This window comes from Ambystoma mexicanum, chromosome 11 (assembly GCF_040938575.1).
Source record: "Ambystoma mexicanum isolate Mex_15411 chromosome 11, UKY_AmexF1_1, whole genome shotgun sequence".
NCBI lineage: Eukaryota > Metazoa > Chordata > Amphibia > Caudata > Ambystomatidae > Ambystoma > Ambystoma mexicanum.
In genome coordinates this window covers 1,186,055,460-1,186,078,900 of record NC_090934.1, presented here as the reverse complement: position 1 = coordinate 1,186,078,900, position 23,441 = coordinate 1,186,055,460, and the positions used below count along the sequence as shown (strand labels likewise).

General features: G+C 49.1%; 1 protein-coding gene across 1 annotated transcript in view; it reads left to right on the top strand.

Annotated features, from left to right (window-relative positions):
* FAM219B (family with sequence similarity 219 member B) overlaps nucleotides 1–23,441 on the top strand; it is a 181,710-nt gene that overhangs the window by 151,790 nt on the left and 6,479 nt on the right. The window lies entirely within an intron of this gene.

The window sequence follows — 23,441 nt, the reverse complement described above, 5'->3', positions numbered from 1 at the left end:
ATCGCACTGTTGGCGTCTATCTTTTTTCCGGCCCGCTTTAGTACGTCATGCATCCTCTTAGCCGTTTATAGGCCGCAAACAGAAACATTGGTAAAAAGCCACCAGTTTGGTCACTTTTGTATGGACCACATGAAAAAATCCAGTAGGTGCAAGTCACAAACCGTGCGCAGGAGTGTTTTCCAACTCATTTTTTATGATGCCTTTGCCCACAATCTATGCCCATGCATGTGCATGCAGACTGCACCAATATGTGCCATTATTGCCATACAAGGACATACTCAGGGTGCCTTTGCTAGTCAGAAATGCCAGGCCACAGTAAGATAATTTAAGCAGACAAGCTGCACCAATGTAGGCCAGTCTAGCCACACAATAATGCTCCTCGTGCTGGCTTTACCATTAATGCCATTAAAATAAATGCCATGGAGGCCACCAGGGGGCGTGCAGGTTATGGCAGCCTGAACGCAGCTCTCCTGCCAAAGCTGGGCCACCGAAGGGGAATGAGCCCCCCCCCAGGGCTCCCCCGGCGACTACGCAGAGCAGGATTGGCTGTCGGACCCCCCCCGTGCCTTCTTTGACAGAAGGAGCGGACTTCGGGGGCGGGGAAGTGCCCGAGTGCGGGCCTCGCGGTCCGAGGAGGCGGAGCGGAGCGAGGAGGAGGCCTAGAGGGAAGATCCCTCGGCCGCGGCATCTGAGGAGGAGACGTCCGGTGTGGTGGGGGGGTCTCCCGCTGGATTGTCGAGTCCCCGCGGAAGGTCCTTTATGTACCCCCGCGGCGGGGGACGAGTATGGGGAACGTTGTCTTCGGTGCGGGGCGCGGGCTCTGGCCGCCCCGCCCCCATCAGAGGTGTGCAGGAGGACGGGACCCTGGCGCAGTGCTTGGCCCGGGTTCCCGGATTGAGGAGACACGGGCACTGGCTCCCCACACCCTAGGGGGCCTGGAGAGTCGACTTCGGCGGAGGCGGGGCACGTTTGGAGCGGAGTCCTCCCACGCCAAGCACTGGCAGCGGGCCCAGGGTGGCAACGACTCCACGATCACGGCCCCCACGTCCTGAGTGGATCCAGCGAACGCCATGGAGAGCTCGTCCAGAGCCTTTTCAGCCCTGCCGGGCCCGCGACGCAGCAATCCCTGTGGGGGGCCTTCGGGACTGCAGCGGCCCGCCGCCTGTAGGGCGGCAGGTAACGGCTACTCCCCACAGGGATCCAGTGGGCTTCCATACCAGGACCTGTACCCGCGGAACCCCCTCCCAACAAACTGAGGTGCCACGTCACCCCGCCAACACAGTTGCCCGATTGTGGTAGGTGGAGGCCCCTGTGACAACTCGCAGGGCGTGTGCCCGCCTACAGCCAGTCTGGGCTCGGCGGACCAAGGTGACAGTCCCGGGTGCATGGCCCCCACCTGGGCTTGGTGGGGCGTGTGCCCGCCCGGGGGTCCCCCCCCTCCTGGGGGTCTCCTTTGGCCTGTAGTTTCACCAGCGGATCCCCATCCCGACCGCCGCCACTTGACCCCTGGTGGCAATTCCTTGGGCCCTGGGCCAGAGGTGGCCAGTGTGGAGGCGGTACGACACACCTGAATGATCTGGTGGGAGGCCCTGCAGGCCTTTCGTTACGAGGGGGCCGGAAGCAATACAGAGGCATCTGACCACGCAGGGACCATGGCCCACCCTGAAACTCCGACACAATCTACAACAGCAATGGAGAGGGGCTTTGCCTCCATCCTTCAGGAGATCCGGGACATGCGATCTGATATAGCGCAGAAACTTGAAAAAATTGACCACAGGGTGGATAGGGTGGAAGACAGGCTTCTGCAAGTGGAGGCCAATCAGTCGTCCTCTGCCACCCAGGAGGTACAAACAGATATGCGTCTGGCTGCCCTGGAAAAGAGGGAAGAGGAGAGGGCCAGACAGATGGACTACTATGAAAATAGGGAGAGAAGGAACAACCTTCGAATTTTCGGGATCCCTGAAGTGGAGGGGGAAACAGAGAGAGACTTAATCCGTGTGGTAAGAGACATAATTACCCTCCTGTTCGCCAAAGAAATGACCACGGAGCTCACATTTGATCGGGTGCACAGGGCGGGTGGAAAGTCGGGGGGGTGGGGGGCCCCCGGTTGGTCCTCACCCGATTTCACTATTACACGGAAAAGGCAAAGGTCCTGGAGGAGGCGAGGAAGGCGGGAGTAATCACTTATAATAACGCGGAGATCTCAATCTTCCAAGATCTTTCCGCTTACACCTTGGCGAAACGCAGATTGTGTCGCCCCTTGACGCAACTACTGAAAGAGAAAGGTGTGCGTTACAGATGGGGGGTACCCATTCTCCTTGTCTTTCGAATATATGGGGCGACGGGCTATGCTTATTACAGAAGAGGATATCAAGGGGGCCATTCAGGACTATGTGTCAGAGCCAACCCCCAGGAGAGGCCCAGTGGGCCCGGCGGCGATCAGAGAGGGGACCTCGGGCCTGCCAGGGGCCGGAAGAAGGAAAACCAGTTCGAGGAAATACAGGAAGTTGAACACCCCTCCGTCTGTGAGAGAAGGAGAGTGCAACGATTCGGAGGATTGACGATCGGGGTGTTCCAACCACTTGCGTGTTGGGACCTGCAGCAAGGAAGATTTTGCTGAAAAATGATTCCCTCTGAACAGCAAGTGCGGTGGGGCGACTGAGGGGGGGGGGGCTAACAACATCGAGCTTTGAAATGTTTGCCCGGCTGAGGAGGGCAGTCTGGTGGTCCGGCCAGGAATGGCGGAACTAATTGGCTGGACGCCGGGTACGGGGGTGGGGGGTTCCAAGTTAGTTGGGGGGGTTTCTTGTTGGGGAAGGGGTTTGGGGCAAAGTTGGGGTATGGTCTAAAATGTGTCCAGGCGGTAAGACAAGGGGAGCGAGATGGGAATAGTGAGGCGAAACTGGTGACCGATAGAACGCGTCAACTAGATTATGGCTGACTGCCAGCCGGCCTTGGGAGTGGGGACCCTGAACGTACAGGGTTTGAATACGCCCACCAAGAGGTCCCTGGTCTGTAGGGAGTTCAGGAGGGCGAAGCTGGATCTCCTTTTCTTGCAAGAGACACACTGGGCGCAGGGGGAAGGAACCCAAAATGAGAACGGGTGGAATTGGAGAGGTTTTCCATGCCTCCCATAAGGCGAAGAAAAGAGGGGTAGCTATCCTGGTTGGAAGGGGCGTCTGCTTCAATAGCGAAGCCACTCTGCAGGACCCCGAGGGCCGTTACTTGTTAGTGAGGGGCTCCTTACAAGGCTCCCCCCTGACCCTGGCAGTAGTGTACGGCCCGAATGAAGGCCAGGCCCAGTTCTGGGAGGAGGTGGGGGAGAGGCTCAAATTATTTGTTCAAGGCACGGTGGTGGTAGGAGGAGATTTTAACATGGTACTGGACCCATCTGTAGACAGGAGGTGGGCAGGTCCCCAGAGCTCCAGACCTGCAGACGATGCTATGGCGGGAGCCTTCCAGAGGGTGAATGTCGACCTGGGCCTGGTGGACACAATCCCGTCCTCCAGAGTGGGTGTCCCCTTGTTCTCATACTACTCGGCCCTCGTTCTCATACTACTCGGCCATCCACGCATCGTACTCGAGGATTGATTACATTCTGGTGGACGAAGCCCTCTGCCCGTACGTCTCAGGCTATAGAGTTGATCCGGTCCCCTGGCCGGACCATGATATGGTGGGGGTCACTATATCGGGGGATGGTGTAAAGAACGGAGAGGCCGCTGGAAATGCAGTGATGCCTTATTAAAGGATGAGGTACTCGCTCAAGAAGTTGTAGACGCCATAACAGAGTTCTTTGAGCTTAACGACAATGGGGGAAGTGGCACACACACGCTTTGGGATGCTTTTAAAGCAACCTTGCGGGGAGTCCTCATCCAAAAAGGGGCTCAGAAGAAAAGGGAGAGAGAGGCACAGGAGAAAACCCTGCGAGACAAAATAGCCCGTCTCCAGCCTGGGGGCTCTCCGGATAGGGCCTTGGACCGGGTGGCCGCCCTGGAGGACTACAGGCTCCAGATGAAAGATTTACTCCTCCACAAAACGGAGAGGAATCTCCAGATGGTCAAGCAAAAATATTATGATAAAGGGGACAAAGAAGATGGGTTACTAGCCTGGAAGCTGAGGGAGTTCCAGAGGAGAAGGATGGTTAGGGAACCGAGGGCCGCTCAGGGGGCCCTTGGCTATGACTCCTCCCATATTGGGGAGGCTTTCCGCCAATACTACGAGTCATTATACTCGTCCGAATACGAAGGGGGAGATGCCCCGATAGAAGAGTAAGAGATTCCGCTCCCCTCTAATCCCATACCTAGTGAGGGTTTTCAACTCCGTGTTGGAGGGGGGCACTCTCCCTGAATCCATGATGGGGGCCATAATTGCAGTGCTACCTAAAGAAGGGAAAGATCCCTCGGAATGTTCCTCCTACCGCCCCATATCGTTGCTAAACATTGATGTTAAGATCCTGGCCAAGGTGGTGGGGAAATAGATGGAGGGGATAATGCCGAAGCTAGTCCACGTGGACCAGGTGGGCTTCATCAGGGGGAGGCAGGGGTCGGATAACATTCGTAAAACTATAGACCTGTTCCACTTCGCTCAGCGGACAGAGCGCGACGCGTGTGTCCTCTCCTTGGATTCGGAGAAAGCCTTCGACTGGGTTGAATGGAGATATATGGTACTCCTCCTCAAAAAGATGGGCTTTGGGGACCATATTATGAGCTGGGTAACTGCCCTCTATAGAGCATCTACGGCAAGGATACAGGTGAATGGGAAGCTGACCGACACATTCCCCCTCTCCCGAGGGACTAGGCAGGGGTGCCCACTCTCCCCTTTGATATACGTTCTCACGATAGAGGCATTAGCCATAGCGATCAGAGCAAATCCTGAAATTAAGGGGATCAGAAGAGGGGAGGTGGAGTTTAAGCTCTCCCTATTTGCAGATGACATCCTAGCCTACCTGGTAGACCCTGGCAGTTCACTCCCCCCTTTGCTGGGCCTGATGGCTGAGTTTGGGCGCTTTTCGGGCCTGAAAGTCAACGCTTCAAAGTCAGTCCTGCTCCCGATGAGGTCCTGTGACCCGGTACTAGATCCCCTAGATAGATTTCATGGGATTGAAATAGGTAAGGTTGAAATACGATATTTGGGTGTTCTCCTCACAAGGGATATAACAAAACTGGCCACCACCAACTATGACCCCATGGTGACAGGGATTACATCGGATTTGAGAAGGTGGGGTAAAATGATCCTTTCATGGTATGGCAGGATGACTGCGGTTAAGATGAACATTCTGCCCCGGCTTCTATACCTTTTTACGGCACTCCCAACCAGCATCCCGGACCAGACTTTCAGAGTTCTACGGAACGCAACTCGGGATTTTATATGGCAGGGGAAAACCCCGAGGACTGGGAGGGCCACCCTGACGTTGCCATGGGAGGATTTGGGTTGCCAGACTTTCACTTGTATTTCTGCGCCGCCCAACTACGTGTCCTCCTGGAACACATGAAAGAAGGACTAGGGACGTATTGGTCGTACTTGGAGGATATGGACGCTCACTCTCTGAAGGTCCGCAACCTCCTGTGGGCTCCACGTAAAGTAATCCCGAGTCATCTGAAAACCCACCCGACACTGGGGGTCCTCTGGGATATTTGGAAAGAAGAGACCTAGACGGCGCACCTCACTACATGGCCGTCTCCGATGACATCCCTCTGGGGCCATCCCCTTAATGTGGGCAGTAAAGGGTTCCGGCACTCCCAAACCTGGTCGACAAGGGATTGGATTGGGCAGGGCAGATGTTCAAGGAGGGCGAATTTCTACCATATGAGGAACTAAGGGACGCTCTCGGCCAGGGCTCCCTATCCATTTTTTAATATCTCTGCCTAAAGGGTATCTTATGCGACCAATCATGGGGCTCTAATCCGAGTAGACAGTTAACTCCATTTGAGAAATTCATAGACATGGCAACCTCGAGGAAGGGAGCAGTTTCCAGCATGTACAGCATCCTCAACACATATGACCTCCAGGGTAGGAGGAGCTTCCGTGGGTTCTGGAACGTTCTGGCGGGAGAGATTTCAGAAGACTCCTGGTCAAGAATATTCAAAATTGCCTTTCACGGGAACCTATTCACCGCGGACATGGAACATAACTTGCAGGGGTGGCATAGAGACCCGGTCAAATTGTCTAAGATGTTCCTGGGTGTGTCCCCTATGTGCCCGAGGGGGTGTGGGCAGGTCGGTTCGCGGAGCCATATGTGGTGGCATTGCCCAAAAGCCCAAGAATTCTGGGAGTCAGTGAGGGGCTGGATGGCGGAAGTGATAGAGGAACTCATCCCTCTAAACCCTTTGACGATGTTACTGGGCCTACCCCCAGAGGAAATGGAAGTTCATCGATACCCGAGGATGTGGGAGACAATGCTGCGGGCAGGTAGAGTAGCCCTCGCACAGAAATGGAAAAGCCTGGAGCCCCCTTCCAAGACAGATTGGATGAAGAAGGTGAAAAACATGTTTCTGATGGACAAACTGCCTTCCATGGTAAACAATGATACTGGCGCATTCCTCACGAATTGGTATGGTGTGCAACAATCCTGGGGATGGGAGGTTCATTGAATGCTGGGGGGGGCACTGTCCAGGGAGGGGCAGGTCAGGCTAGAAGAGTGGCAACCGACTAGGGGACCCACGACTTGGGGCATGGCGGCTTCAAGCCTACCGGAGTCATGGCCACTGGCCGCATCACATCCTACGCACAGGAGACGAAGAGAAAGTTATACGTTTCCCGAGACTACAGATTTGGACTGGACACAGGGTTGGGGGGGGTGGGTATCTATGTTGGGCTAGGGGGGTGGCGGGGGTTTGGGATTGTTCAGAATTTTTGTTTCATTGTAAAATGCGAATAAAAAATGTAAGTTACAAAAAATAAATGCCATGCCACAGTTGGAAAATATATCCAGACTGTCTTCCTATCCTCCAAATCAGAGACCCACTCCCTGGAGCACTTGAACACAAGCTTTCATACACATTCAACCGGCAGCCACACAGTATTTAGACCAGTCAGCTGTGTAACCATACAACATACCCTGTCTTAAATTAACTTTATTTCAGAAATTGCGATAAAAGGTCACGAATACAAAAAATACACATACAAAAATGCCCAAAATGAATTCAAGAAGAGGAAACCAGTATAAGGCTTCAATATCAAGATTCTAACATGCAAAAGCAGTGAACCAAACTTATTATCTCCAATTAAAATACAGATAAATGAAAATGTTGCAGTATTTGATTCGTTATAGTTGTACAAAACTGTGCACAGTGCGTCCGGGCGTTCCAGGGGTGTCCTCCCGCTTCCTTTAATGCATTGTACACACTGCCAACAGGTTCAGAGGGTTGCAGGGGGTGTCCATGAAGACACCAATAAAGTTAGGGGGAAAAAAGACTCTCGCAGGAGTTTAAACACATGCCGTAAGGGATGAGGAAACTTTAGCAAAGCCGGCCAGTCAGCCTACAAAGAGGTTGCGAGGTAAGACATAGAGGGGGGGAGCGGTAGCAGATGTCTCGCTGAGGGCATCTTTGGTGCATCTGCAGGCAAGAAAAGATTTAGGACCACGCAGACGTGCTAACTTTGATCTATGGGATCACTACATGCTGCCGTTTTGGAATTCAGAATTTTCGGATTCAGCATATCTGGCAGCGCAGTGATCACATAGATCTGTTTTCAATTGGGTGGTTCAAATCAGTTTGCCAATTACTCCTATAGTTTGGCTTAATCACCAGCATCTCGGTTCTCGGGATCTTGTACAATCTGGAAATACATCTCCGGGAGGTTCCTCCCCAATGGCAAGCTCCAGGGCACTGGGGGTTCACAGTACTGTTGGTTTAACCTGCGGATGGACAACCCAGTGTCTAACTTGTGAGAAGTGAAATCATGCGGCCTCTGAAATTGCGAATTACTGCTAGCGCTTGTTGGGGAGAATTCTCAATTCTGTGTTAATTCCCTTTTGCCTAAGATACCCCCAGCTTTTTTGCTGGACTTAAGAACTTTTTAATTTTTAGCCTGGAGAGAGTGAGACCTTTTTCCCCACTCTCGTGTATTTTTCTTTGATTTGAACCCTGTGTTTCTTTTGGCTTTGGAGTCTGACAAACTCCATAGGCATCATCCAAGCCCAAATCCCAATCCATGATTTTGGGTGATTTCAACCTTGGCATGAATGACCCACTCAATATCAATGCCCTTTCCTTGGCTAACACCATGTCAGCACAAGATCCAGAACCCCACTCATGTGAAAGGTTGCATAGTTGACTGGCTTGAAGATATAAACTGCACCTCCAACATCTTGTCCAACTCTCCCTGTCCATTGTCTGATCACCACCTTAACACGTTCAACATCAATACCAGACTCAGCTCAACTAACCATCCCATTGTAGCCCCAGAGGCTCCCTCGAGAAACAAAATGAATATTACAGCCAACAACTTGCTCCCACTTATGCAACCTGTCCTGGCTTCACCTACCGATGACACTGCCGACCCCATCTCAATGACCAGTCTGTACTTCAACACTATTCTAGCAGCCATAAATAAAATGGCTCCTCTCGCACAACGCAAAGCCAAACAACCAGCCCATCTCAATGGCTGGTTCACCCCCGAATTAAAAGATCTAAGAGCGACCAAAAGAAAAGCAGAATCACTCTGGGGGGAAAACGTCCCACACCAACCAACAAAAATGTATTTTGCATTGCCTCCGGGAATTACAAACAAAAAGTACTTCTCACCAAAGGCAAATTATACAATGACGCCATATCCAAAGCTAGCTCCAATACTAAGGAACTATTCCAAATCCTCAGAGAGCTAGAAACCCCCATTCTTCCCTCCTGAAAGCTGCAACAAAGATGCCAACTAGTGTGAGAACATTCAAAATGCTCTTCAAAACAATATTGGTCTCCTCCAAGTAGCTATTGAAGACAAAAAGATTGGCCTCACCAAAATTCATAAACCACCTCAACCCCCCCCGCTACCACCAACAATTTCAAGGAGCTCCCCATATTCGAATTCACGGAAGTCGCCATCCCAGAAGTCCTGAAAATCATCCTTAGTTTAAAACCCTCAAGGTGCCAAGGTGACCCCTGCCCACCTACAGTTCTCAAAGACTGTGCTCCCCAACAAACCCCTTTTAATCACCAATCTTATTAATGCCTCATTCAAAAACAACTGCGTCCCAACTGACCTAAAAACTGGTAATTAGCCTTCTTAAAAAAAAATTTTTTCAAAAAAACACCCTTGACCCTAACTCTCCCTGCAAATACAAAAATACTTGGAAATCAATATCTTTCTAGGACTATGCCAGTCTGGTATCCGCCAAAGACACGGGATGGAAACAGCACTACTGGATTTAAAAATCCAAATGGACAACCTGAGGGACAATGGGAAATTAGCTGTGCTTCTTCTAGACCTCTGTTGCATTTGATCTGGTGGACCATAATATTTTGTGTAAACATTTAACATCAGCAGCAAACTTCTCGTCCAACGCCTCACTATGGATAAAATCCTTTCTTAGTGACAGAACTATGAAAGTCTTCTCCCCCAAAGCCGAAGCACCCTCCAACCCTGTCGCCTGCAGTGTGCCTCAAGGCTCCTGTGTGGCCCCCACTCTGTACAGTATTTTCACAAAGCCCCTCATCGACCGCCTCAACGGCCTGGGTGTCACATATACTAACTACGCAGACGACACCCAGGTCCTCATTCCTATAACCGGAGACCACTATTCAGACACAACAACCCTCAACGCTATATACCTATCTATCCAAGACTGGATGGCGCTGCATGGGTTATGCTTAAATGACGATAAAACTGAGTTGCTTAATGTTGGCTCTCAACACAGAATCGCCAAACTTAACAACCTTTTCAAGTCCTTCAACATAGATGGACACACCATCACAGTTTCTAAAGAGGTAAAAACGCTAGGCTTAAAACTCCTCACTCTCAATAAACAAGTTAACGCCACCTCATACACATGCAAGCTCATTGCTGCATGTAGACAATTCCTTTCACAGGACAGCTGTCTTACTTTAGCCAGAGCCCTAGTCCTCGGGCGCCTTGACTACTGCAACGCTCTATATGCCGGTACCAAGTAACAGAACATCTGGAAACTACAGGTACTCCAAAACAATGCCCTCAGATCCGCCCTCAGCATCCCCAGATTGGCTCACAAAACAGCATTCAGACTCCGACTACATTGGCGCTCAGTACATGAAATCACTCACTTTAACCCACAAATGTCTTCACCGGGTGGCCCGCCCCTACCTATCCAACATCATCACATTGACAAAACGTTCTAGACCAACTAGAGCAGCTTATCAGCACCGCCTCGCCACTCCCAGGTTCAAGCTACAAAATGCAGGAGGCAGAAGCTTCCCCACTATTGCCAGTAGACTATGGAACTCACTTCCGCTCCCGCTTAGAGCTCACCAATCATTCTGGATCTTTTGGAAACGGCTCAAAATGCATCTCTTCACGCAAAGCCCTATTAACAAAGTTCTCCCATCTGACCTGCCCTTGCTTCTGCACTTGCGGTATCTCAACGTTTTCTATATGTACTGTCTTTATGTACTGTCATTGAATACTTTGTCAGTCTTTTGCCCACTCGTATAACAAATGTAATGTCCATATCCTCCTCTTGTTATCTATATGTACTTTCATTTGATTACTTTCTGTCTTTTACCTGCCTGTGTAACAAATGTAACATTCATAGCCTGTAAGAAAGCGCCCTGATGCCTTCAGGCTTGGCGTGCTATATAAGCTTCGAAATAAATTAATACATCTTGTATTGTGACGACACAGAGCACCCTCAGTGCAGTGTCACAGAGAAGTTCTTTGGATTGCTCTAAGGTTTAAATACCTTCTCTTGGATAAACTACTTTTTCCAAGAGCAGTGAAGTGAAATTGACTTTACTTACCTTTTTCTCTTTGTAGACCCAGCACACGCTATCTTACATAGAGTGCTGGAGGGGTTTCTTAGTATCCCCTTTGTCTACCTTTTCTTGTAACATTTTTTTGTTACCCTTTCTACAGTTAATGGCTTGTGGCAGTGGTTTACTTTTTCATTCCATTGTGCGTTTTTACCACATGCAGCATTCGCAGCTGCAGTATTGCACCCATGGGTGTCCATTTTGTCAAAATGGCCCCGGTCTTCTTTTTTCGCCATTTGTTGGTGGAAAGGTCATTCTTGAGATTTACACTGCGCGCCAAACCAGGTTTGGTCCTTTGCAGGAAGCGAGGGAGGTTCCCGAAACTCCCTGTGCTTAGTCTCCTTGGTTACAGGAATGCACCCAAAGGTGATTGGCTGGCTGGCTGTCCTTGAGGGACAGCCACCCTGCTGTGTGAGTGACAGCTAGGCTGCAAATTAATGGGAGAGACTTGCATAAAAGGCGAGGTCTTTTGCAAGGAAGGCAAAGTCGATCACTGGACGAAGGAACTGAAAAAGAAAACTGGAAGAGAAGCTTGCTGCACCCTGCTGGACCGTTGGTTTGCCCAGTGAAGCCCTGCTGCAGTGCTGAAGCTCAGAATTTCTAATTGACTAGAGAAGCTTGGAAAGGACGACTTCTCCCCTTAGGTTGGTGGCACCAATCGGCCCCAAGTCGAACTCGACTGGAACCTCTCTCTCTGCTGGCTGTACTTCTTTGCTGCTGCAGGAACCCAGTGACAGGGGACTGGAACACCAGAATCTAGTGCATCGCCTTTAAGCCGGACCCGAGCTCCAGGAAGATCTTCGAGACTCCCTCGAAGCAGGATTAACCAAGCCTGAGCCACCGCAACAGAGTGATGGACCCCAGAAGCAGGGAAAGTCCACAAGGTGTCCAAGAACCGCAGTGTTGCAATTTGCGAGTAGCTGAAACCGCAAAGTGCCGCTGATCTGAATTGTGCCAGTTGTTGCCGCCGACCTTCAAACCGTAGTGCAGGAGTCCCCAGACGTCCTCCCTCTTGGTCCCACGACTGAGGCCCAGGAACAACAGGATCTGCAGGACTACAACAGGAACAAAAGCCAGCTGGAACCTTTTCTTCAGACTCGAGGTACTGTGTAACTAGGGGTACTTACCTCTTGTGTGTAGCTTGCTTGCTCTTACTGGAGACATGCATTTGCTGCCCTTTGCAGAGTTGCTTGCAGCTTTGCCCTTCACAAGCCTCCCAGCGTGTGGCCCAACAGTTATTCTTTTTACAACAAAACTCTCCATAACATTGCGCAAAACGTTTGTGCTATCTTCAAGAAGTGCCTCAGCTCCCCTAGACTTTTCTCAATTGACATTGGCTGTCCTGGCTCTCTGCAGACTCTTCTTGCCCTCTGACTTTGTGTTTAACTGTCCCTCCAAAAAGTCATAAATACCTTACTTGTATAGCTGGGAAAGGGTTCACCTAGATTTCATTGGGGGATTCTAAAGTGCTTAACGGTTTGAGAAACGTGTTAACCATCATTTCCTTGCCTAACCTTTTCCTTTTAGCTGTAACTTCAGTATTACATTTTAAGTGTGAAAAGTGATATATTAATGTCCACAGTGTCCTAACTTTTGAAGGCCCCTTAGGGTGTAGGAATATCTGTGTGCCATCCCAAAAGTGTATCTACTTACTTAACTGAAGGAGTGTATTTTTGAAGTGTATTTAAGTGTTGCATATTGCTCCCTTCTAAAGAAGGCTTATTTTAAAACTGACTGTTAAATTAATAAATCATTATTTCAATCATGAAACCTCCAGTGTAAGTGTTATTTTTAATACCTGTCATGAATCTCTGTTACAACTCTACAGCTCAGATTGACCCCTCTTTAAATAAGCCTGGCTGCTCAGTCCCTCTACCCACTTGTGTAGTACAGGCTTATACCAAAGGTTGGGTTACCTATTGCCAAGAGGACAAGGCTGGTGTAGTCTCCCACAGGGTTACTCTATACAATCTTGCCTAACAACGCTCTAGAAAGGTTAGGGACAATGAGTCTTTATACAATTGCAGTCCCACTTGTATCCAGTTATTAAAGTCCCTTGGTCTAAGCCCTCGTGTGAAGTATGGATTGTTAAATACGTGGGACAATGGGCCTAAGCCCGGTGTGATTCCTTTGGTATGCAATGCCCTTTCCCAGTAGTACAAATGTAACGTTGGTGGCCTACAATAGCGGGGACCAATTTGACAGTCGCTGTTGTTCTATATGGTAAGGCACCTAGCGGCAATTTCGTCCTGGTCTGTTCTAAGCCTACACGTTTTGGGGGGTCTGAATTTTTCAGTTAAGCCAAATGTGATATCCCTGCAGCTGTATTGTTTTTGGCCAAATCCAGTACTCCTATCCCTCCCAGGCAGGCATCTCCCATCATGACTGACCTGGAAATCCAAGGCCTTTTACCCCTCCATATAAATTGGGACACCACTTTCTGAAGTCGCTGTGGGGCCGTTTAAGAGATTTGCCCGGGAGTGCCGGACAGCAGTAGAGGAATATAGGTAACAGGTCATTTTAACTGCCATAATTCTGCACATCAGGGAGGTTTGCTGTTTTCCCCACCATTTCAAGTCATCCTCCAACATCTTAAAAGGCTTGGGAACATTTTTCAGATAGATGTTCCGGTGACATGAGTGGATGCAAACCCCCAAGTATTCCACTGCATCAACCCCCCCAGGCCAGTGAACATAATTGGCGCAGAGTGCATATGTCGGGTTCCATCGTTGCAATTCCCAATGCTCTTGATTTATAATTGATGTCAAATCCCACTATCTTATGGAATAATTCAAATTCTGTCATGGTCTCTTTGATTGAAGTGTGCAGTTTAGTTCGTGTCAACATGACGTCATCTGCATAAATCGTAACCTTATATTGTACGCCCCACGCATTGATCCCCTCAGTACTGCGGTTGTCCCTAATTCGTTTAGTGAAAGGTTCCATAATCAGTGCATAGATTAATGGGGGAAGCGGGTCAGCTCTGTCTTGTTCCTCAGGTAATAGGTATGGAGCTGGTCTGCTTATGATTTACCCATATCTTTGTGACTGGGGTTTTATAGTTCGCTAGTATCATCTGGTGAAATGTAGTGCCATCGTTGAATGCTTAAAGAACGGAGCGCATTAAGGTGCCGTCCACCCCATCAAGCGCTTTAGTGGCATCTAGGGCAAATGGGGCCAATTTCAGTTTCTTCTCTTTAGCCATTTCCATTAGATCCAGTGCACGGCGTATATTGTCAAAGGTAGTCCTGCGTCTGATAAAGCCAGTTTGATAGGGTTCCACCAATGCTGGCATGACCTTTGATAGTCTAGTCGCCAGGATTTTTGAGTAAATATTGGGATCTATATTTAATAGTGAGAGGCCTATAAGAGGCACGATCCTCTGGGTATTTTCCTTGTTTGAGAATCAGCACTGTGGACGATTCCTCCATTGTGGTGGTCACCCGTTCTGCTTGGAGGGAGGAGTTAGCGTTTAGTGACGGGTTTAAGTAATTGGGCCCTAAATCTCATATAAAATAGTGGGTATATCCGTCTGGACCCGGGTTCTCTCTTTCATGGGTTTGATCACCTCTTCTACTTACATACTGAAGAGGTGATCCAAATGTGCTATGTGGGCTTCTGAGAGCTGGGGGAACCTAGCTTCTTTAATATATTGTGTTTGTTCTAAGGGCATGCAGTCTATGCCCGTCATGGTCTCCACAAAATATTTCTCCAAAATCTGCACTTTTGTCTCTCCTGCATATTGTATCGTCCCTGTTGGGTCTTTCAGTCCACCTATTTTATAATTGTTTCTTATCGCCTTCAATTTCCTCACCAGGTATTTGTTCGCTTTATTGCCTTTGGCATAGTATGATTGCTTAGTTTTAGAAGTGAGTGGCCAGTTTTCACTACTACAATCTGCACATATGCAGAAGTGGGTTTTTAAGAGTGCCATTTTTGGGAACTTTGGACCACAGAAGTGTTCCCTACTACTTCCAAGAATGACGGGTCATTTGCAGCACCGCCATTATCTTTGCTTGTGAAATAATAGGTAGTAGTTTGTTAAGGTGACTCGAGATGACTTGAAGTTGTTTTACACAAAGAAGATCCTTAGACAAGGTCTTTTGTGAGATATTGGTACCAGAGATAGAGTGGTCCGGTGACACGTGGGTGCCCAGTCAAGTCTCTGGCTGATACCCTTCTTTTGAACAATGAGACTGAACATTGGGAAGGAAGAAAACTACATGTACCATGATGCTATAGGGATGGCTGGTATAGATGGTTAAGCTGGTCATACAAGGGTCGAGCCAAATCCCTTGTACAATCGAAAGTCCTTAACCCATTGCTGTAGTTTTGACATTGTGAAACAAGCGTTTGCGCCTGGCTGAGGGAAACGTTGTGCGAACTGTGAATGTATCAAAACCGCGCTTGACGTAAGCAAACCGTGATCCAGCAAGACGAGATCGCCCTTCGGAAGTCTCTGTTTGGATTGGCAAGTGCTCTGCTTGGTCTGAGTCCAAATGAGGGAGACTAACTTCTGAGAGAAGGATCGGAGCCTGGCTGAGGAGGGATCCAAGGGTGAAGGGTAATCACCTGACGCAAAAGATGATGGAAGAAACTTTTGTTTTGAAGCATCAGGCCCTCTGAAGCAGGAGACTTTGCATGAGAAGAGACTTGGGCACAGAAGGCCCTGATACAGAGAAAAGGAACTGTAAGCTGGTGCCAGAGAAGCCCAGGGGTGTGTGTGCGCTGTGCTCGAGAGTCCCGCCTTGTTCCGTGCTGAAAACGTGGGGAAGGGAGACCCCGGCCATAACATCCTGACTTATTTTGAGAACACTTCTTTCTTTTCATGTGAACATTATCCCACACCCTTTTGTAGCATTGTGGTAAGGATTGGCAATGTTTCTTTTTAGTTTAGGACCTTTTTATTTGACTAGACTCCCCTAAGACTGTATTATTATTATTTGATGGTCGTAGCTTGCTCCCATCTTAGATTTAGGTTTAGATTAAGCGTTTATCTCACCCACTTTACAGTTTAATAAACACCCTTGAACTGTGATCACTTGTGTCTCTCTCACTTTGATGCCATGCCTTCCATAAAGTACGATGATGCAATTTCTACAAAACTCGAATGCCATTTATGTTGTGGTATTACTCACGTACAACTCAATTGCATGCATGGTGATTCTTTTCGATACAATGTTTTACCATTATGTTGATATTTGACTTTGGATTTCTTATTACTACTGTTGTTTGGTATACTGTGAATAGACTTTGGGCACTGACGATGGATCATCATGGTCCGAAATGTATTGGGTTATTTTTCTGGCATCTGTCATAAAACTATCACATTAAATGTAAAAACAAAATGTTTGAGCTCCCATACCTAGGCATTGGTCCCCCCAAGGAGGGCCCAAAGGATGGGAGGGTGGCTCTTTTAAAATATAAGCAGATTTTCAACTGCTTATATTTTCTATTCAAAGCAGTCGCCTTAATCATTTTTTATATTAAAAGCAGTCTTCTTAATCTTAGTTTAATGAGTCTGGGGCCCCCCCTGGACATAGTTCGGGCCCCCTAGTTTGAAGACCACTGCCTTACCTGAAGGCTGTAAATGTGTGCTTTGCAGCAGAATACAGGTTGCCTTTTACTCTGGTTTCATCTGTGTTCCCACCTTGCTGACAGAGCAATTACTAACTTCAGTAGCAGTTTAGTGTTTCAGCTCGCCTCTGGCTGCCTGCGCTGTGAGATTAAATGGCATCCTTTTTATCCATTCTTATTTAGGCAACCCAAGGGTGCCACAGACTCACCACTCCTAATTGTAGGCAAGGGGCGGGGGGGACCCCACCCTGGCAAATGTTTAGGCAGGCCCTTTGAGCGAGTGCTAAAGCTGATCTTTATTATTCCAATGTGCCTGACTGACAACCATGAGAGAGCAGGGCGTGTGTGTTGTGGCTTGTGTGATGAGATAGGAAGGTGTCGGACCAGAAAACAGCAGGGCCAGGTCGCCTTTTGTCCGTCATCGGAGTGCTAAGTCTGCCTCTGCTCAATGCTATAAACAACTGACTGTGCGCGTTAATCATTGTCTCATACACACATGGCTCTGCCTCAATCGGACAACCGGTACAATGCGACTTACGAACAAGTAAAATCATCATGACTTTGAATGACTTGAGTCCTCAGTATTTCCGTTTTTGCTGCAGGCCTGGGACACAGAGTCTCCCTACTTATGTGGGAGTCTCGCATCAATTCCACACCTCTATTTTTGGCGGGGCTGCACCCAGGCACCCAAATTTAGGAACCGCCACTGAATAGAGTGTGTGGATTTGTGGGTCCAGGAAAGAGCTTGAGGAACTTCCACAGGGAGGATGATCTGATCAGAAGTGTCCATGTTTCAAAAGATGGAGAATGATCAAAGGTAGGAGGCTTTTCAGGCAAGTGTGATACCCAAGGCGCCAAGATGAGCAAGGGCATGAAGCAGGGTTTAGTGATCAGCAGTATTTAAGGCTGCTAAGCCAACAAGGATCTGGACCGGGGAGTGTTTGAAGTGGTTCGAAAGTGGGTCTGTGCTGTGTTCGTGAAGTGGTGGCTTTGGAAGCTGGCCTAAAGGGGGCCATGGATTTTTCCGGTTTCAAGTAATTTGTGTGCTGATGCTTGTTAATCTGCTTAGAATCGCATGCTGTGCATATAGTCCGACATCCAGTGGTATCCGCAGAGTATTACATCTTGCCTTTCGAGAATCGATAGAGGACATTGACATGGGTGTGCCTGTAACACTATCCCTAACTTGATGTTTAGTGTACCCAAAATCCCTATGGCCGGCCTTTACAGTAGGGAGAGTGGGGTCAGGGTGGTCATATTCTTTTCAAGAATGCCTTTCCTTTTCCCCTCTCTTTTTCTCTCCTTGAGTTTGTCGTTGCTAGCACGATCCTGTGCTATGGACAGGACTCCATTTAGATTTTGTCTTGCTGTAAGGCGAAATACCCATAGAAAGACGAGCACTGTCGGTGCAACAATTGTCTTCCCCTCGACCACAATGAGGCGGCCTGTACGGCCTGTAAACTCCTATGGCCTAAAACTCTTAAGGAGCGCCGTGTGAAGTGGTGGGCAGCCTACGGTATGTCGCAGGCCGTAAGTAACTCCCCTGCCGCCACAGCCGCCGTGTGTGACAAAGGGATTAGCGATGACCAAGGCTCCACTTCGGAGGCCATTGACCTTACCCCGGAAAGTTCTCATTCTGCAGCGTCCGTCCCCGATGGGCACAACGTGAGTCCTGCTATGGGGACGATACATCCTCGCGACAGGGACATATCCGATTCCCACACTAAGCATACAACCCACGGTTCTGCTTCAGCGGTCCAGTCGAAGCGCTCTAAAGCGCCAACGGGCACGTCGGACACTTCGGCGGTGCCCACTGAACCTCATGATCGGCAGCCCTCCCCGTAACCGCGTCAGTGGCATGTGTCCGGGCAATCGAAAAGTAAGGGTGCTAGCACCAAATCACACACAGCTGTCGAGAAACTTCAGAAGAAGGCTCTAACACCGCTTAAGGCCCCAATGGCACTGAAATCCACTGCGCAGCCACCGGCTCAACCGCCACACCTCCCTGAAGCCCAGAGCATCAGCGATAGTATCGCGAGGATCGCTTCGGCGGTTAAACAAAAGGAACTGTTGAAACAGACGTAGAAACAGAAAGAATGGCCTAAAGACTCGTCTAAAGACCCGTCACAATGCCCAGAGCCTCGAAAAGGGGGGAGAGCGTTGTCTTTATCCAAGACTTTAGAAGGAAAATCTCGACTTTCTGAAGAGGAAATTAGTCAAGAAGATTCCTTTCCTCCCCTGGACTCCTCTGCTTCATCATCATGGACCAGGGAGAAGTTTGAGGGGTGCATGAACAGACTGGAGAAGTTTGTTGAATTTTCAGAGAGGTTTGCTCCCAAGATGCCTTCTGAGGAACTTCCTTTTTTACGCCTATGGCTAAGTTTCAGAGGACCTTTGAGGATTCTCATGAACAGAATGTTTTTGACATTACAGATGACGAGGTGCCTATCAATACCTACATACAGGATGATGATACCTTTGGGGACCCTATGGATGAACCTGTTGATCCTGTGGACAATTGGGAAGACAGCCATCCAGTTGATAATCAACCTTGGGCATCCCCTACTCCTACCCCGGACCCTGGCGCTCTGTGTATGGATTCCCCTCCTATCACTCCAGTCCGTCAAGCCTCACCTATGAATGATCAAATGGCGTTAAATGCCATCTTAAAGAAGGCGGCTGAACATTTTCAAATCGCCACACGGGAGGCTGTGCAGGATTCGGATTTTGTAGAGGACATCCTGAAGGAAAAGCCTCCTGCCAGTCAGGCCATTACCTTACTGAACTCTATCAAGAGACGCCTAGCGCCTTCATTGTTAACTCCAGCCCAGACCAGGGCAGTTAATCCCAGGGTAGAGAAGTTGTTTCGCCCGTCTCCTACCGACCCCCTTTACATTAAAGGGCATGCCACTCCAGATTCCCTGGTAGTTACGACTACGAGAAAGAGGGCAAGTGTCCCCCTGTCTACAGGGGAGGCACCACCTTATAAAGAAGGCAAAAAGTTGTATGGACTGGGAAAAAGTATCACGACTTCTGCTGCATTCTCCACCCAAATAGCCAACACCATCCCTCTGTTGGCTAGCTACTCAGATGTTCAGTGGAATTTGTTGCAAGAGGGCCTTCAAGAGGTCCCTGAACCAATGTGGGCTAAACTGCTCGCGATTGTATCGGAAGGCAAGCAAATCAACCGCAACATTCTCTTTGGTCACTGCTGAAACAACGGGAAGGACCTTGGCCCAGGGTACACTACATAAACGGCACGCCTGGTTGGGGAACTCTGGTTTTAAGCCTGAAACCCAAGCAGCCTTGATAAACAAGCCGGTTGAGGAGACCAACTTGTTTGGCAAGGCCATGGGCGAAGCGCTTGAAACAGCTAAGGAGCATGAGACTCTCAAAACCTTAAACCAAATTACCCAAAGGCATTCACAACAAAGAGGGGGCGGTTCTCGTCGTTCCTTTCGCGGGCAATCTCGCTCCCCTCAAAACCAGTATGGTTCAGAAAACAGGTCTTCAGGACAAGGATCCAACACCACCACCACGTATCCACCTAGAGGACAACGATGTGGAAAGGGTAGAGACTGGAATTCCACTCCCACAGGCTCCCCAGCCTCCGGTCAGAAATGACCCTCAGATCCAGGTCCCCTTCCATGCCTCACCGCTCGGGGGACGTCTAACAACATTCCTTCATCCATGGGAGGGGATAACAAAAGACCAGTGGGTGCTCAAGACCGTCGCCCAAGTCGACTGCATAGAGTTTTTGCCGACCTCCTCAATTCAGACCACCAAAATCAAGACGCCTGACACCGGAACACCTACGTATCCTGCTGCAAGACGTTGAGATCCTGCAGGAAAAGGGCGCCATAGAAGTCGTCCCTCTTCTACAGGTAAACAAGGGTATTTATTCAGTGTACTTCCTTGTACCCCAAAAGGATCTTACCATGCGCCCTGTGCTAGACTTGTGTCCAGTGAACACATTTGTCAAACCTCAAAAGTTTTGTATGGTCACGTTGCTGGAGGATATCCCTCTGCTGAAACAAACAGGGGGATTACATGGCAACACTGGATATGACAGAAGCATACTTTCATATTTCAATGTTGCCGTTACACAGAAAATGTAAGGTTCATGATAGAGGACAAGCACTATCAGTTCAGAGTACTCTGCTTCGGCATTGCCTCAGCGCCAAGGGTGTTTACGAAGGTACTGGCAGTGGCAGCAGCGCACCTGCGCAGAGATTCTGTTCCGGTTTACCCCTCCCTCAACGACTAGCTCATAACTGGGGATTTCTACAGAACATTCCTGTTGAACACCCAAAAGACGATAGACCTCTTTTTCAGCCTGGGATTCTCCATCAACGAGAAGAAGTCCAACCTAGACCCCAGTCAGGTTAAACAGTTCCTAGGGGCTCTAATTTGAACAGAAGACAGCCTTATCTTCCCCTCCAACGAGAGGGTTCAAAACATGCTGTTTCAGATCACTCCATATGTAGCCGGTCGAGAGGTGACTGTACGCAAAGCCATGCGACTGTTAGGAATTATGGCGTTCTGCATTTACTTAGTTCCTCACGCGCGTCTGCGCATGCGTCCTATGCAAGAGTGGCTCAACAGCCAGTGGTGTCAGGCCAGCGTACAATGGGAAGATCTGGTGGTTGTCTGGCCAGCCCTGTTCTCTCTCTGCAGTGGTGGTCGAGGGAAAACCTCTTGAAGGGGAAAACCTTCACCACCCCTGCAGTAGAAGCCACTCTCACAACAGACTCATCTCTCGCGTGATGGAGGGGTTCGCCTGCTTCAGCAGACGGCGCACTGCGTGTGGTCACCAAAAGTAGCATCCAACCACATAAATCTGTTGGAGCTGTTAGCCATATTCAAAGCACTGAAAGCCTTTCAGACACAGTTACAGGAGAAGACAGTCCTGATTCTCACATACAGCACCACAGCCATGTATTACTTGAACAAGCAAGGGGGCACACACACTCCACGGCTATCCAAGCTGTCCCGGAACATTTGGAGATGGGTTCTCAAACGCAGGAGGTTCCTGTTATCTAAACACATTCCAGGGGAACTCAATCTTCTAGCGGACATGCTCAGCAGAGACTTCCCACTGCCCGTAGAGTACGAATGGCGGCTACACGAAGACATTGTCTCCAACGTTTTCACACAATGGGGTTTCCCAGAGATTGACTTGTTTGCAACTCTGGAGAAGGCTCGATGCCAAGATTACGCCTCCAGGTACCCCCAGTACCGATCAAAGGGGAACAGTCTCTGGATAACATGGTCAGGGAAATGTGTTTACGCTTTTCCCCTGACTCCCCTACTCAACAAGATAGTGCACAAGATGCACCAGGAACCAGTCACCATGATATTGGTGGCCCCCATGTGGGCCCGCCAACCTTGGTTCTCCCTTCTGACGGAGATGTCCCTATCTCCTTTAATGAAACTCCCTTGCCCGTACAACATGTTATCTCAAGACAGGGGGGAGACTCTTCACCCATGCCCGCAAACCCTGAACTTAGCGGCTTAGCTCCTGAGGTCATAGAGTTTGGGCACCTACGACTCCCTTAGAGATGCATGGACATACTTAGGGAGGCGAGAAAACCTAACACCAGATGGTGCTACTCCAATAAGTGGAAGCGATTTGTTATGTGGTGCAATTCCAAGGGCGTCCATCTCATTGACTGCTCTCCTACTCGCATTGTATTGTACCTGACTCACCTACTAGAGTCAGGCCTGGTTTTTAATTCCCTGAAGGTTCACTTAGCTGCTTTCTCTGCCTACACTACGTCGCAACAGAAGGTGTTGTGGTGGAAAATACCAGTTTTTAAGGCTTTCATGGAAGGGGTTAAAAGGATTCATCCCCCCATTTCTAACCTGGTTCCCTGATGAGATCTAAATGTGGTTTTGACTAGACTTATGGGGTCTCCTTTTGAGCCTATGCATAAGGCAAGTGTCAAAGATCTTACCTACAAGACAGCCTTCGTAGTAGCTATCACTTCTATAAGGAGAGTTCATGAACTACATGCCCTTTCAGTTCTAGACCCCTTTGTTACAGTACAGAGATTTATTTCCAAGTTCCATGTGAACCAATCAATAGAACTGCCTACTTTCTTCCAGAATCCAACTAAAGTGGCCGAAAGAAGCCTACACACATTAGATGTGCGCAGGGCAGTCAGGTTTTACCTGGAAAGAACTAAACCACTGAGAAAAACAAACCAATTTTTCGTTTCAGTGGCAGCTGGTAGAGAAGGGGATCCTGTATCTAAATCGGCCATCTCAAGGTGGATTGTCAAATGCATCACACTTTGTTAGACTCTTGCTAAGAGAGAACTGGCCTTCAAGCCTAGAGCACATTCTACTTGGGGCACTGGGGCTTCCATACCTTTCATTCAAAATGTTCCCTTAGAGTCCATTTGCAAAGCGGCAACCTGGAGTTCTGTATACACCTTTACAAAACACTATTGCCTAGAGACTCATTCTAGGTCTGATTCTCAGGTGGGACAGGTAGTATTAAGGCATCTTTTCACTACTTTTCCTTCTCACAACTCGCCTCCAACTCTGGGTACTGCTTGCTAGTCTATGCACAGCATGTGATTCTAGGGGTTTAGGTCGAAATTACCTTAAAAAAAAAAAGTCACATTGACCAAAAGTTCTGAAAATGCTACCACCAAAGGTTCGAACACCAAAAGTTCGAACCTTTGGTGGTAGCATTGAAAAAAAAATGGGGGCTGCTGGGGGACACTACTTTATGGTATAGTGAGCAGGGTCTGCAGGGGACACCCCGCAGCCTTCCGTTACAAAAAAAAGAAAAGGACCCTGCAGCGCCGGTTCCCGATCACAGAAGTGAAAGGGAACTGGCGCTGCAGGGAACCAGCGTGAAGATGAAGGTAAGTGGGGTTTGTTTATGTTGGGGTTGGGGGTGTGCTGATGGTG